Source organism: Myxocyprinus asiaticus, chromosome 7 (genome assembly GCF_019703515.2).
Source record: "Myxocyprinus asiaticus isolate MX2 ecotype Aquarium Trade chromosome 7, UBuf_Myxa_2, whole genome shotgun sequence".
NCBI classification, from domain to species: domain Eukaryota; kingdom Metazoa; phylum Chordata; class Actinopteri; order Cypriniformes; family Catostomidae; genus Myxocyprinus; species Myxocyprinus asiaticus.
The window spans coordinates 5,450,426-5,464,133 of record NC_059350.1 but is presented as its reverse complement, the minus strand read 5'-3'; positions in this window follow the sequence as shown (position 1 = coordinate 5,464,133).

The following is a 13,708-nucleotide window of genomic DNA, read 5'->3' as shown; positions in this document are numbered from 1 at the left end:
TGATATCAGACTCACTCTATTCAGCAGTTGATATTTTTCCGCAGCATTGGCAGAGACGACAGATGCTGTTCACACCAGATCAAACAGATGAACTGAGATTAGAGAATTATAAGGCATTCTCAAATATAATTCCATTATGAGCCATTAGAGCTAAAGTGCTTCAGAGTGCAGGTCATCCATCAGTCCATAGTAACGTGGTCAGTGTGTAATATCAACGCCTGCACTGGAGTAACTGTCCTCACTTCAGTTTTTTAAATGCCCAGTGCCCATCCGCTGTTCCTGGATTTTTTTCCCACAGTTCATAGCCAGCGTCGCTACAGCATAAGAGGACAGGATGATAATGGTGGAACCCACAAAATGCGAGGAGGCCCCGCGAGCCGGGACCTTCAGGGTTCTGCGTGGTGTTGAGGCGTCTGCTCGAGGTACTGCGTGAGACAGAGATTCCATGATTCACGCAAACCTTTCTTCTGGATATTTAAAGGAACAAAAGTGGAGCAGTGTTATTAGGTTAAAAAGCTAAAACTAAATGAAAACATTTTGAAACAACTATGAGACCAACTTTGTCTCGTAGAATCACATTACTGTACTTTTTTTTAATTATTTTTACGGCTCGTTGTACATACTGTGGCACTTTCCTGGTAAAATGAACACTGGAGGCACTACAACAACGACTTTAATTGCATTCATTAAAATCACGAATAAAACGGTAGATTATCAGTTCATAAACACTTACTTTTCACCCTGTTTCTCGTCACACTCTTACTAGTGCATGATTTGTAACGTGATACATTTTAACATTTGCAATTGCATTACATAATCAACTAAATTTACATGCTTGTTCAAGCGTGATTAAATTGTGCAGTGCACCTCAACTGATACAGCATTGCACTTACAGTACGATGAGTCCTGAGAAGCCCACAAGTTGGCATGAAAGCCGAAAGTGCCCAAGAAACACCACAAAATGGCGCTTTTGCCTCAGCAATTGCGTTTTTCCCATCTCATTTGCTTTTTATGACACCATTGGTTAGGATTAGGTTTAAGATTTATTGTTGGGAGGTAGTTTTTTTTTTATTATTATTTGAAACTAGATAGAGAATTAACCATAAAAATCTCTTGCTTTTAGCCACCACCCAGTGGACATTTCACCTCGGAACTGCCGCGATATGTCTCATTTTGCGAAAATGTCACCACGGTCACATGATTTTCATGAGATCGGACTCGAAAATTACTGTAGTAAATGAAGTAAACTACTGTAAACTGTATGTTCATGACTCCAAAATGTACTAAAATAAAATAATAATAACAATGTATTAATTTTAGTTTTAGTTGTTTTATGCACCGTATATTTTTAAATTGTGAGACCTTTACAACCCCCCTTTATTAAACATGAAAACACCACAAGACAGCAATAACATTAGACAGCCCTGAGATATCTAATGGTGCTAAAAAAACTAAATAATAAGATACTAAACTAAATTACTAAAACTAAAATAAATATACAAAAAAACATAAATGTAACTAAAGAAGATACTGAAAAACTAAACTGAAACTAAAACTAATGTACAGTGAAAACAATTTAAAAGATAAATAAAATAGAAATAGGAACTTAATTAAAAATTCCAAATTATAATAACCTTAGTGGAGGCAGCTTCCCACAATCGTGGCTTGTGCTGATGATGTTATGATGTGAAATTAAAGTTATCAGTTAGTCAAACTTCAGTCTCAGATGGCTTTGTAGTTACCATTCATGAAGAATGTGTCCCTTCAATCCTTTTCTTCCTTTATAATTCTCAACCATCCTCATGACATGGATCAAATCCCTTAATTAGCCCAGTGTCTGTGTGCGTCAATGGTATTTGGCACAGATAGCCCAACAGAGGATCAGCTAAACCTGGATCGCGTGGTCAGACACGTCCGAGTTTAATGTAGTTAGAGGAGTCCTTCAGAGGCTCTGTAATGAAGAGAAGGGATTGGACAGCAGGAAGTCTCACACTAACACCATTACTCTATAAAGAACATTAACAGGAACCACAGAAGGTAGATTGGGTGTACACTCAAAAAATAAAGTCATTACCCTTAATTGAATTTGAGAACATTTTTACAAGCAATTTAATTTCGTTCATTCAGATTAAGTCAGTTTCATTGGCCCAACATAATATAGTTGGATTAGGTCTAATCAATGTACTATAGTAGTTTTAACTCAACTTCATTAGGTTCATCAAACTCATTTTACTACGGTTTTATACAATACATTTTCTTATGTTGGTCCAACTTATTTTATTTTAGTAATCATTAGACTGTTGACTGATGTGCTTTACAATAATCAAGTATAAATCACTGTATAAGGACACTAAACCAGAACACTTGCAATCAACTTAACACATTTATGTTTGACATGAGAACATAATTATCTTGCATAAAGTCCAAGTGATTTTCAACACTGTCATCAAAAAAGGATATGATCACAATGCTATGAAATCTTCAAATGGATTCAATTTCAGACTACAAACAGATGGTGTTCACTCCATGTAATTTTTACTGCATGCTCAATTAACTTATTTAAAATTAGTTAATGCAACACAATTCTTTGGCATTTGGTCTCAACTTAATTTAATTGTGTACAATCCATCTATGCTTAATCTCGCTATCCTTAGGACACGTCCCTAGAAACTTTATGATAGCAGTTATCAAACCGCTTACTGAAGCCACAGCTTGATCCTGGGAAATTGGCTAATTATAGATCGATTTCAAATCTCCCATTTATGTCGAAAATACTAGAAAAAGGTAGTGTCCTCCCAACTATGTTTGAAATGGAATATATGAACAATTTCAGTCAGGATTTAGGCCCCACCACAGTACAGAGACTGCACTTATCAGAGTTACAAATGACTTGCTCTTATCATCTGATCGCGGCTGCATTTCTCTTCTTGTGCTTTTAGATCTTAGTGCTACCTTCGACACCATAGATCTCTTGGATAATTTTGAGAATTATGTTGGCATTTGTGGACATGCATTAGCATGGTTTAGGTCCTATTTAGCAGACCGCTACCACTTTGTCTGTGTAAACAAGGAATTGTCAAATCAAACAAAAGTTAAGTATGGAGTGCCACAGGGATCAGTTTTAGGGCCTCTGCTTTTCTCCTTGTAAATGCTCCCCTAGGAGATATTATCAGGAATCGTGGAATAAATTTCCACTGTTATGCCGACGATACCCAACTTTATATTTCTTCGAAACCAGACGAAATTTCACAATTCTCCAAATTAGCAGAGTGTATCAATGAAATCAAAGATTGGATTGCCAGAAATTTCCTTCTACTCAATTCCGACAAAACAGAGGTACTAATTATTGGACCAAAAACCGCTTAAATATAATCTGACTCTCGATGGATGTACTGTTACATCGTCTTCTACAGCAAAGAACTTAGGTGTTATATTTGATACCAATCTGTCCTTTGAAAATCAAATTTCCAATGATTATATAACAGCATTACTCCATCTCAGAAATATTGCTAAGTTACGATACATGCTCTCTGTTTCTGATGCTGAAAAACGAATTCATGCGTTCATGCCCTCAAGACTAGATTATTGTAATGCATTACTGGGAGGATCTCCTGCAACTTCAATAAATAAACTTCAATTGGTTCAAAATGCACCTGCCAGAGTGCTGACTAGAACCAAGAAATATGATCATATTAGCCCCATTTTATAATTGTTACATTGGCTACCTGTTAAATTTCATATTAATTTTACAGTTTTGTTAACTACATACAAAGCTTTGAATGGTCTAGCTCCACAGTACTTAAGTGACCCTCTGACACTTTTGCCAATTTGGCAAGTCCTCGTGGTGGCGTAGTGACTCGCCTCAATTCGGGTGGCGGAGGACGAATCTCAGTTGCCTCCACATCTGAGACCGTCAATCCGCGCATCTTATCAAGTGGCTTGTTGAACGCGTTACTGCGGAGACCTAGTGCGTGTGGAGGCTCACACTATTCTGCGTGGCATCCATGCACAATATACCACGTGCCCCACCTAGAGTGAGAACCACATTATAGCGACCACGAGGAGGTTAACCCAATGTGACTCTACCCACCCTAGCAACTGTGCCAACTGGTTGCTTAGGAAGCCTTAATGGAGTCACTCAGCATGCAAATTCTGGCCTGTTAATAGTTCCTAAAATATCAAAATCCACAAAAGGAGGTAGATCATTTTCCTATTTGGCTCCTAAACTATGGAATAGTCTCCCTAACACTGTTCGGGATGCAGACACACTCACACAGTTTATGTCTAGACTAAAGACTCATCAATTTAGCCAAGCATACACCTAATTTATCCATCAACTCACAATTAGGCTGCTTTAGTTAGGTCTGCCGGAACCAGAAACATTTATTTATCAAATTCAAGGCTCTGATGCTGGCATACAGAACAGTCACTGGGCCTGCTCCAGCATACCTAAAATAATTTATGCAGAGCTACGCGCCCACTAGAAGTCTGCGGTCGGCTAAGGAACGTCGCCTTGTTGTACCAACACATAGAGGCACCAAAACACTTTCCCGGACTTTCAGTTTCATCATACCACATTGGTGGAACGACTTTCCCAACTCCATCCGTGAAGCTGATTCACTCTCTGTCTTCAAAAAAAAAACGACTAAAAACACATCTTTTCCATGAGCACTTAACCAGTCATTAAAAAAAAAAAAAAAAAAAAAAAATTCTGTTGCACTTTATTCTGTTTTGAATACTATTATGATGCTAGTGATACTTTGTAATACAGCACTTTTCATACCACTGTCTCCTAAGATGATTCGCTTATGTTTTCCTCTCTTGTAAGTCGCTTTGGATAAAAGCATCTGCCAAATGAATAAATGTAAATGTAAAATGTAAATTTATCATGCTCTATAACTCTGCAAAAATTGTTATATTATTCTATTTGTTTACCTGTCTCAACTTCGGGATTCAGAGCCAGCCAGATCCACCTCCGTTCCTGTTTGATGTCGGACTCCACTGCTATGTGTCTCTGAGCAATGATGACTAAACTCAACCAGTGCCAGCTAGACATCACTTCATTCTATTATGATGGACTTCAGGAGATGAACTGATGCCAACTCCAACCATGAGACGTGGGATACTTTATATGCCACTGCCTGAACCATGGATTTAGGATAGACCTCACCGAAATGACCTGCTGGTTGAACTGCGATGCACCTCACTGATCTCTGCCTGCATCACCTTTGTCTATTGATGGACTGTACTCTTAAAACTGAATACATAGACTTTCAATTATTTGCCAACAAAAGCCTTCATCGGCCAACTAACAAAGGACAATGCATCTATGTGAACTTCTGTAGTTAATCCAGGATGGACTTCAAAGACATTAGTCATTAATCTTACAGTTCATACAAAAATCATTGTTTAAACACTGGACCTTAACACTTACTTAGTTTACAAATTTTATACCATGACTTGCGCTGCATACAAATAACTAGTATTGGCATTATATTCATGTTGTTTAGCCAGAGGGGAACTGGACCCCACAGTGAGTCTGGTTTCTCCCAAGGTTATTTTTCTCCATTAACCAACATCTTATGGAGTTTTGTATTCCTTGCCACAGTCACCTTCAGCTTGCTCACTGGGGTTATAAATACAGTTATTATTTAATTATTTATATTTATACACAATTTACAATCATATTTAATCAAACTACACAATGGTGACTCTTAGAATTTATAGATATTACAGTTTCATTTTCTGTTAATGCATGATTTTCTGTAAAGCTGCTTTGAAACGATGTGTGTTGTGAAAAGCGCTATACAAATAAAAATGACTTGACTTGACTTAATCCAATTGTGTTGGGACTCTGTTAATAATTTTTGTTCATCAATGTATTGCTGAAACCGGGCAGAGGATTTCCAGTTTCCAGCCTGCTTTGTATAGGACTGGATTGGTAGAGTAGATTGTAAAATGAGGTGTTATTTTAATGTATTTGTATGCAAAATAAAAACAAGTAGGAGACTTGTTAGTGTTTAATGTTCTGTTATGTTGGGATTTAGAGGAGTTTCTGACATGTTTAATTTGTTTGGGGGTTACCATTATGGAGAAGAGTGGAGCTAATGGTTAGGGTGGAGATTGGGTATGGTACAATTAAAAAATCTGTGTGTTTTGATTTTCTTATGAAGCAAATACTGAAGGATAATCAGTATAATGACTAATTGAGTAAACTCTCAGCAGCAACATACTTGTACAAAAATATATATTCAATATGCTATGGTGTTTGTTGAGTTATTAGAACAGACCAAGTTTAAGTTAGGTAAACTCAATTCATTTAGGTTTTCACTACCCAAAGTATTTGACTGGAGCCTAATTTTAAATTAATATCAAATAAACAAATTTTCATTGTGTGGAACCAATGTCCACAAATGAATTAAGTTAAACCAGATTTTTTTTTCAGTGTACATTCTACATTGAATAAGTTAGTTTAAAAATAAACTAGAAAATATTAAGTGGATTCTACATTTGTACTCAATTCAAATACGTAAAAATTAGTGCTCTAAGAGTAAATATTATTTATGATTGTTTGTTATCGTTACAATGCATCATCATGTATCAGTCTTTAAGTAGAAAACCTTGTCATTTTTATTTGTTAATTTGAGTAAAATTCACAGGTAAATAAAATAAGTACATTTTACTTAACTTTTCAAAGCTGCTGTTCTCAGCATTGAATAATTAATGAGCTTGCATGGTTTCACTGTTTGTAAGTTGATTTACATTGTTTTTATTGTCAATTTTGTTGTTACATTTAAAAACTTTTTGTTTTGTGAAGTCTGAAGTTCATTTTCTACTTCCAATTACTAATTTATGATAAAAAAAATAAATAAAATAAAAATAAGTAAAAACTGTTGATTGTTACCGTCATCATGTTTTGCGCACCAAGCATTCAGGTCTGTGTGTGCAGCTCAGGAGCTTGTTTCTTCGTCATTATAACAAGGTGATAATAGTCTAACAGACTACAAAGCATGCGTCCCTGTGCTGTGGAAATACATATTTGTTTTTTTTTTTTAAATGCTAGTGAACTTTTAAAAACATGGCTTAATTTAGAGCTACATTGCTTGAGTAAATTACTTGAAACATGGTATTGCAAAGTCAAATTTACTTGAGAATTTCTAATTAAAGCCACCAAGAGTTGTGTGTAGCCTTTACTTGAAAATATGGTCTTTTAAATTTACTAGCAATTTCTGCATGGAAATTGTTTCTTAGGTTAAGTAAACCCCACTGATTTCTTTTCAGTGCATATGATTTCCATCTTTAATAATTGTGAGTTTAATATTTTATCCAATATATTAACACATATGATGGAGGCATAAAAATGGACTGACCCAAATAACATGAAGGTGAGGTCTGAATGACTCGTCAGTAGATTATTTATAAACACAATTTCTGACTGATCTGCCTGAAAGAACATTAACAGGTGATGTCAGTCAAGGCCGTGCAGCTGTAAATAATCAGGTGACCCAGGAAACAGTGCAGTCAACATTAGATCCTTAATCCTTTTTGACGTTTAAATGTGTGTTTGTGTGTGTGCTTCATTTCTGAGACCAACTTTTTAACTTTAATAGTGATAATCATGTAAATGGCCTTTTTGCATCACTCTTTAAATGTTCTTTAAATTATGTTTTATTTATTATATGTATATTTTTTGTTGATAGCACATAGAAAATGCCTCCACTACTGACATCACTGAAATAGATTGCCTAAAAAAATGTGCAATATACTGTATATTTTTTCTTTATTTAATTTTCCTTTCACTAAATGAATCAGACTTCCTGTTGACTCCGACTCTTTATAAATAATTAATCGAGAAATAATATGAATGTTTTGATTAGGCTTTAATACTTCACCTGTGTCTGAGGCAAATCTAATTATCTGTACCAGGAAAGCAAGCCAACTGTAGCTAATGAGAGCGGTTTTGCATGCTTGGCACTGCCGGTGCAGGCATTATTGCGCTGTCAGCTCTCTTCATGGAAAGGTTTTATTTCCAGAACAATTAACGCAGTGACACAACAATTAGTAATGGAGTCAAAGCTCTTTACGGTCATTAGGATGACTTTCTACTTTCATAATTGATAGTTTATTGATTTTTGATATGTTTGATTATTGAACTTGTGGACCCCAATAGTCCACTTTCAATAGCAGTGAAAGTGTGAATGCAAAGAGAAATGGGTATTTTTTGGTCCACTTTTAAAGAGGTCTGAGTTTGGTTCTTTTAAAGGGAATTTAAGTGTCAAAACACCCTTATTCTATACTGAGACCAAAGACTTGTTATTTGCACTTTCTACCAACAGAAGTTACTGCTTGATGTTAAGTCATACCACACTACTCTTGCTTTTTCTTCCATAATAGTAAGAGTAGTATGCCATTCTGAACTCACTGCAGTCATAGCAGAGACCGTTTACCTCAGACAGAGCACTTGTGTTAAAATGAATGTGAGAAGTTGGAACACCCAACTTTTACAGGTAAAAGAGCCAATCACCTTTTAGATACAGACATCGCCTTTCAGTTGCTTCAAGAAAGTGCATGCGCATTAGCTTGACCAGCTTGAAAAATAACATAGTTTAGTGTGATCTGAACTAATGAAGCACAATTTATGATACAAAAGTGACACACTACAAAATGACGTGGTTGCTTTAGCAATTGCATTTTTCATCCAACTTTTGATTTTTATGACATCATAAAAACATAGGTTTAGGGTAGGGAGGTATGTTTTGTTGATTTAAAACTCAATAGATCATTAACCTTAAAAACTTTGTGTTTGGGAGAACATTTAACTTTTAGCACCAAACAGTGAACATTTCAACTTTGAACTGCCGCGATACATGCAGCGAACCACGTAATGTCATTTTGGAAAAATGTCGCAACAATCTCGGGATTTTCATGAGATCAGGCTGATAAATGGAGCCCTATAAAGGGAGCTAACTGTTAACCCTCCTATGGTATTGTCATTTTTTTACCAAAATAAATTTTTTAAAAGGTTACCTTTATCTGACCAGTACAAGACTTGGTGACTTTTTCTCCATTTGCCATCTGAACATACAAAAAAAAATAAAAAAAAAAAAATAAAAAAAATGTGGGCTTGATTCGTTAAGTCTAAGTGGTCGTTAAAAAAAAAGCAACACCTTTGGTATTCGTGGTCAAAATTGACCGACCATTGAAAATGAATGGGTAAGACCAAAAAACAGAACAATCTTTTATTTTTTTTATCTGTCAAATAAAATAAATAAATCAGCCACAATGCACAAAAAAAAAAAAAATAAATAAATACAAATAAAAAAAACAGACAGAAATTACAGGGTGAGACTCTAAAACATCCTCAGTGCAAAATATACACACCACTCACACACAAACACACTTACACACACACAATAATTAACTAGTGAGACTTTAACATAACACTTTTTTTTTTTTTTTACATTTGTCAAATAAAATCAATAAATCAGCCACAGTGCTAAACACACACTCAGAAATGAAGGATTGAGACAATAACACACTCACAAAGCAGAATACACACACACACACACACAGTGGAGCTCTACAGCCATCTTTTGGTCATTGTTGGCATTACAAGTCATCTGTTGTTTTCCTGCTGATGACAGCAATCTGACACACTCACACACACACACATACATTTTTACTATGGAAATTGCAAAATGTTTACTCTGATTCTTCTGTTTTATACTCTAATTGAATTTCTGTTTCTTGAAGTTCATTTTCTTGACATTATTATACATTTACTTTGAGTTATTAAATTTTTATGTTTTAAATAAATTATTGGTAGGAAAGTGATTATTCTATGTCTTCTCTTTGTAACACCATGGTCAGGTTTGATGACAAGCATAAAGACATGAACTGAAAAATCTGACACTTCAAATAGATTTTAAGATGCTAAACTTGAAAAATAATAGTTTGATAATGTTTAAATATATATCCAAATGCAAATCCTGTGATAAAATATAAAATTAGGTTACAACAAGCCATCAGTCTACACAGTTGGTGGCTACCGCCATCTACTGGCTGTTACTGGCATGACATGGTTTTCAAGTCATGTTATTTATATTTTGTTCACCTGATGGCAGCAATCTGCTTCCAATTTATGTCACATTCTGATATTTTTTTCATGTTTCAACTTATAATAGTGTAGGTTCTGAATTTTTACCTTTTATTTATTTATTTATTTATTTTTATGTGCTTATTTTGTATATGCAAATGAATGGTCAAATTAAAAAATGTACATGTAAATAAGATCAAAATAGCATAAATCACCCAAAAATGCAGAATTTTATTGTTCTTACTTCAGAGAAGAAAAAATCGTATCATTATCATCATCATCAAAAAAAAGGGTTACACATCTAAACCTTCCGGTCAAAAAAGACCGCGAATACCAAGAGGAGGTGCCATTTTTGAATACCATAGGAGGGTTACGCCGTTTGGGCTAAAATAATTGCGTTAATGTATCCACACCTTGAGTGACCTGGCAGTGTGGCATGGAGCATTGTCCTGCTGGAAAAACCATCACCAGTCCTCCATCTTGTAATCTGATGGTTAGACGGAGACCTGGAGAGGCCTTCAAGCCACAGTGTCTTGCACTCACTGTGAAATTTGGTGGAGGATCGTTGGCGATCGGGGGGTGCCACGTACAAGGTTATCCTGGAACAAAACTTGCTTCCTTCTGCTCTGACAATGTTCCACAACTCTGATGATTGGTTTTTCCAGCAGGACAACGCTCCATGCCACACAGCCAGGTCAATCAAGTTGTGGACGGAGGACCACCGGATCAAGACCATGTCATGGTCAGCACAATCTTCAGACCTGAACCTCATTGAAAACCTCTGAAATGTGATCAAGAGGAAGATGGATGGCCACAAGCCATCAAACAAATCCGAGCTGCTTGAATTTTTGCACCAGGAGTGGCATAATGTCACCCAACAGCAATGTGAAAGACTGGTAGAGAGCATGCCAAGACGCATGAAAGCTGTGATTGAAAATCAGGGTTATTCCACCAAATATTGATGTCTGAACTCTTCCTAAGTTAAAACATTAGTATTGTGTTGTTTAACAATTTATATGAACTTGTTTTCTTTGCATTACTCGAGGTCTGAAAACACTGCATCTTTTTTGTTATTTTGACCAGTTGTCATTTTCTGTAAATAAATGCTCTAAATGACAATATTTTTATTTGGAATTTGGAAGAAATGTTGTCAGTACTTTATAGAGTAAAACAAAAATGTTCATTTTACTCAAACACATACCTATAAATAGTAAACCCAGAGAAACTGATCATTATGCAGTGGTCTCTTAATTTTGACCAGAGCTGTATATATATATATATTGTTGATTGTAACTTAATTTCTTATCATTGTATCTGTGTCTTGCACATGTTAAGCCACACATTTCATCTCGAAATCAAAAGGAAAAAAAAAATTAAAGAGGAAATAATATTTTGCTTTTAAAAAAATAAAGACTGCTTTAGCACCATAAAGATGATAATTAAGCACATTCCACTCATATATATGGCTCCAGACATTTAAGTTTTTTTTTTTTTGTAAATCCAAATACTCTCAGTATTGATTCTTATTAGACCCTTACTGCTATTATTCTATACAATTATATATATTTTTTGTTTACATTTAAATAATCACATTTACATTTAAATAATATATCATTATTTTTTTGTCATTACAGTAATGAGAATGAGATTTGTTTTACATTATGGTAATAAAAATTGGGGAAATTGTGTGTAATTGTCGGGAAAATGAGTCACAATTAATGCAAAAAACTTTAATGGTCCAATAAACAAAATACTTATATAATTTTGAGGGGAAATATGACCCATACATGTTAATCTTTTGTGAGATTAATCTCCCAAAACCTATCGAGTAAGATGGTTGCTTGAAGTTGCATCGTGATGTCAATAGACTTGGAGAGAGAGAGAGAGAATAGTTTCTGTTTTCAGTGATGTTTCTAAGATACAACATGTTCTACCATTCAGTTTGACACATTGTCAGGCTGACAACACCCCACAAACATTGTTCAGAGGAACATATTGTCTGTTATCGAATAGGTAACAGATTTAATCTAAACCAAACAAGGAACCCATGTCTTAGCTTGGGGGAAGTCTAAAATTTCCACTTTTGCTCTTAATAAATGATGGAAACTTATCCATCACACTTTTATTAATGTGTTTTAACAGTGAGAGCATTTTAGGGGCTGGAGAGAGGGGACATCTTCTGAGTTTAAACATGCTAACACATATCACACTTAACCCATTGGATTGTATAAGGAGATGTTAGGCAGAATGTTAGGAACTGGTAGCCTCAGTCATGCTTTCACTTTCATTGCATGTTTTTTCATGCAATGAAAGTGAAAGTGACTGAAAAGCATTCTACCAACCATATCCTAATGTGTTCCACAGAAGAAAGTCATGCAGGTGTAACCGGTCCTGCTCGACCCGCTCCGAGCGGGATTCAAACCGGGGAGGCGGGCGCGCTAATGAGGAGGCTAAAGGCTACAGCCTCTAGCGTCAGTCGCTAGTGCGCCTCTTGAGGCCAGGGGAGTGAGGGTTACACACTGCATATCTACCTACCAGCTGGCTACCGTTACACTCACACCCTAAACCTCATTCCCATCCGGGTCACGGCACCATTGTAACCGATCTCAGAGCAGGATTTGAACCAGCGTCTCTGGCGTGAAAGGTGGGTGTGCTAACGAGGAAGCTAAAGGCTACAGCCCCTAGCGTCAGTCGCTAGTGCGCCTCTTGAGGCCAGGGGGAGTGAGGGTTACACACTGCATATCTACCTACCAGCTGGCTACCATTACACTCACACCCTAAACCTCACTCCCATCTGGGTCACGGCACCATTGTAAACAATCTCAGAGCGGGATTTGAACCGGCGTCTCTGGCGTGAAATGTGGGCGCGCTAACGAGGAGGCTAAAGGCTGCAGTCCCTAGTGTCAGTCGCTAGTGAGCCTCTTGAGGCCAGGGGAGTGAGGGTTACACACCGCACATTTACCTACCAGCTGGCTACCGTTACACTCACCCCCTAAACCTCACTCCCATCCGGGTCACGGCACCACTGTAACCGATCTCAGAGCGGGATTTGAACTGGCGTCTCCGGAGTGAAAGGTGGGCGCACTAACGAGGAGGCTAAAGGCTACAGCCCCTAGCTTCAGTCGCTAGTGCGCCTCTTGAGGCCAAAGGAGTGAGGGTTACACACTGCACATCTACCTACCAGCTGACTACCATTACACAGAATTTTCAACAACATGAGGGTGAGTATATAATGACAGATATTCCATTTTTATGTGAACCATTCCTTTAATAATTTTACCTAATATAATGAAAATGCTAAATATCTTCATTGCTGTAATAAAATACTGCTGGGTGCCAACCAAAGGCATAGATTTGGCTCGAACATTAGGGGGGTTGCAGCATTAAGCATTTACCCATGTTTCCATTGATCATGGTATAAATAATGGGGGGTTGTAGCCTGCTTGCTTGTTTTGATTATTTGGGGTACATCCCCCCCATCCACCCGGAATCTACGCCCCTGCCACCACCTATTACGGTTTACTCCAATTTAGACATTAAGGGGTTAATGCTTCTCTGCTATAAGATACACTGCACATGCATTCTCCAGTGTATTACACTATACATGTGGAT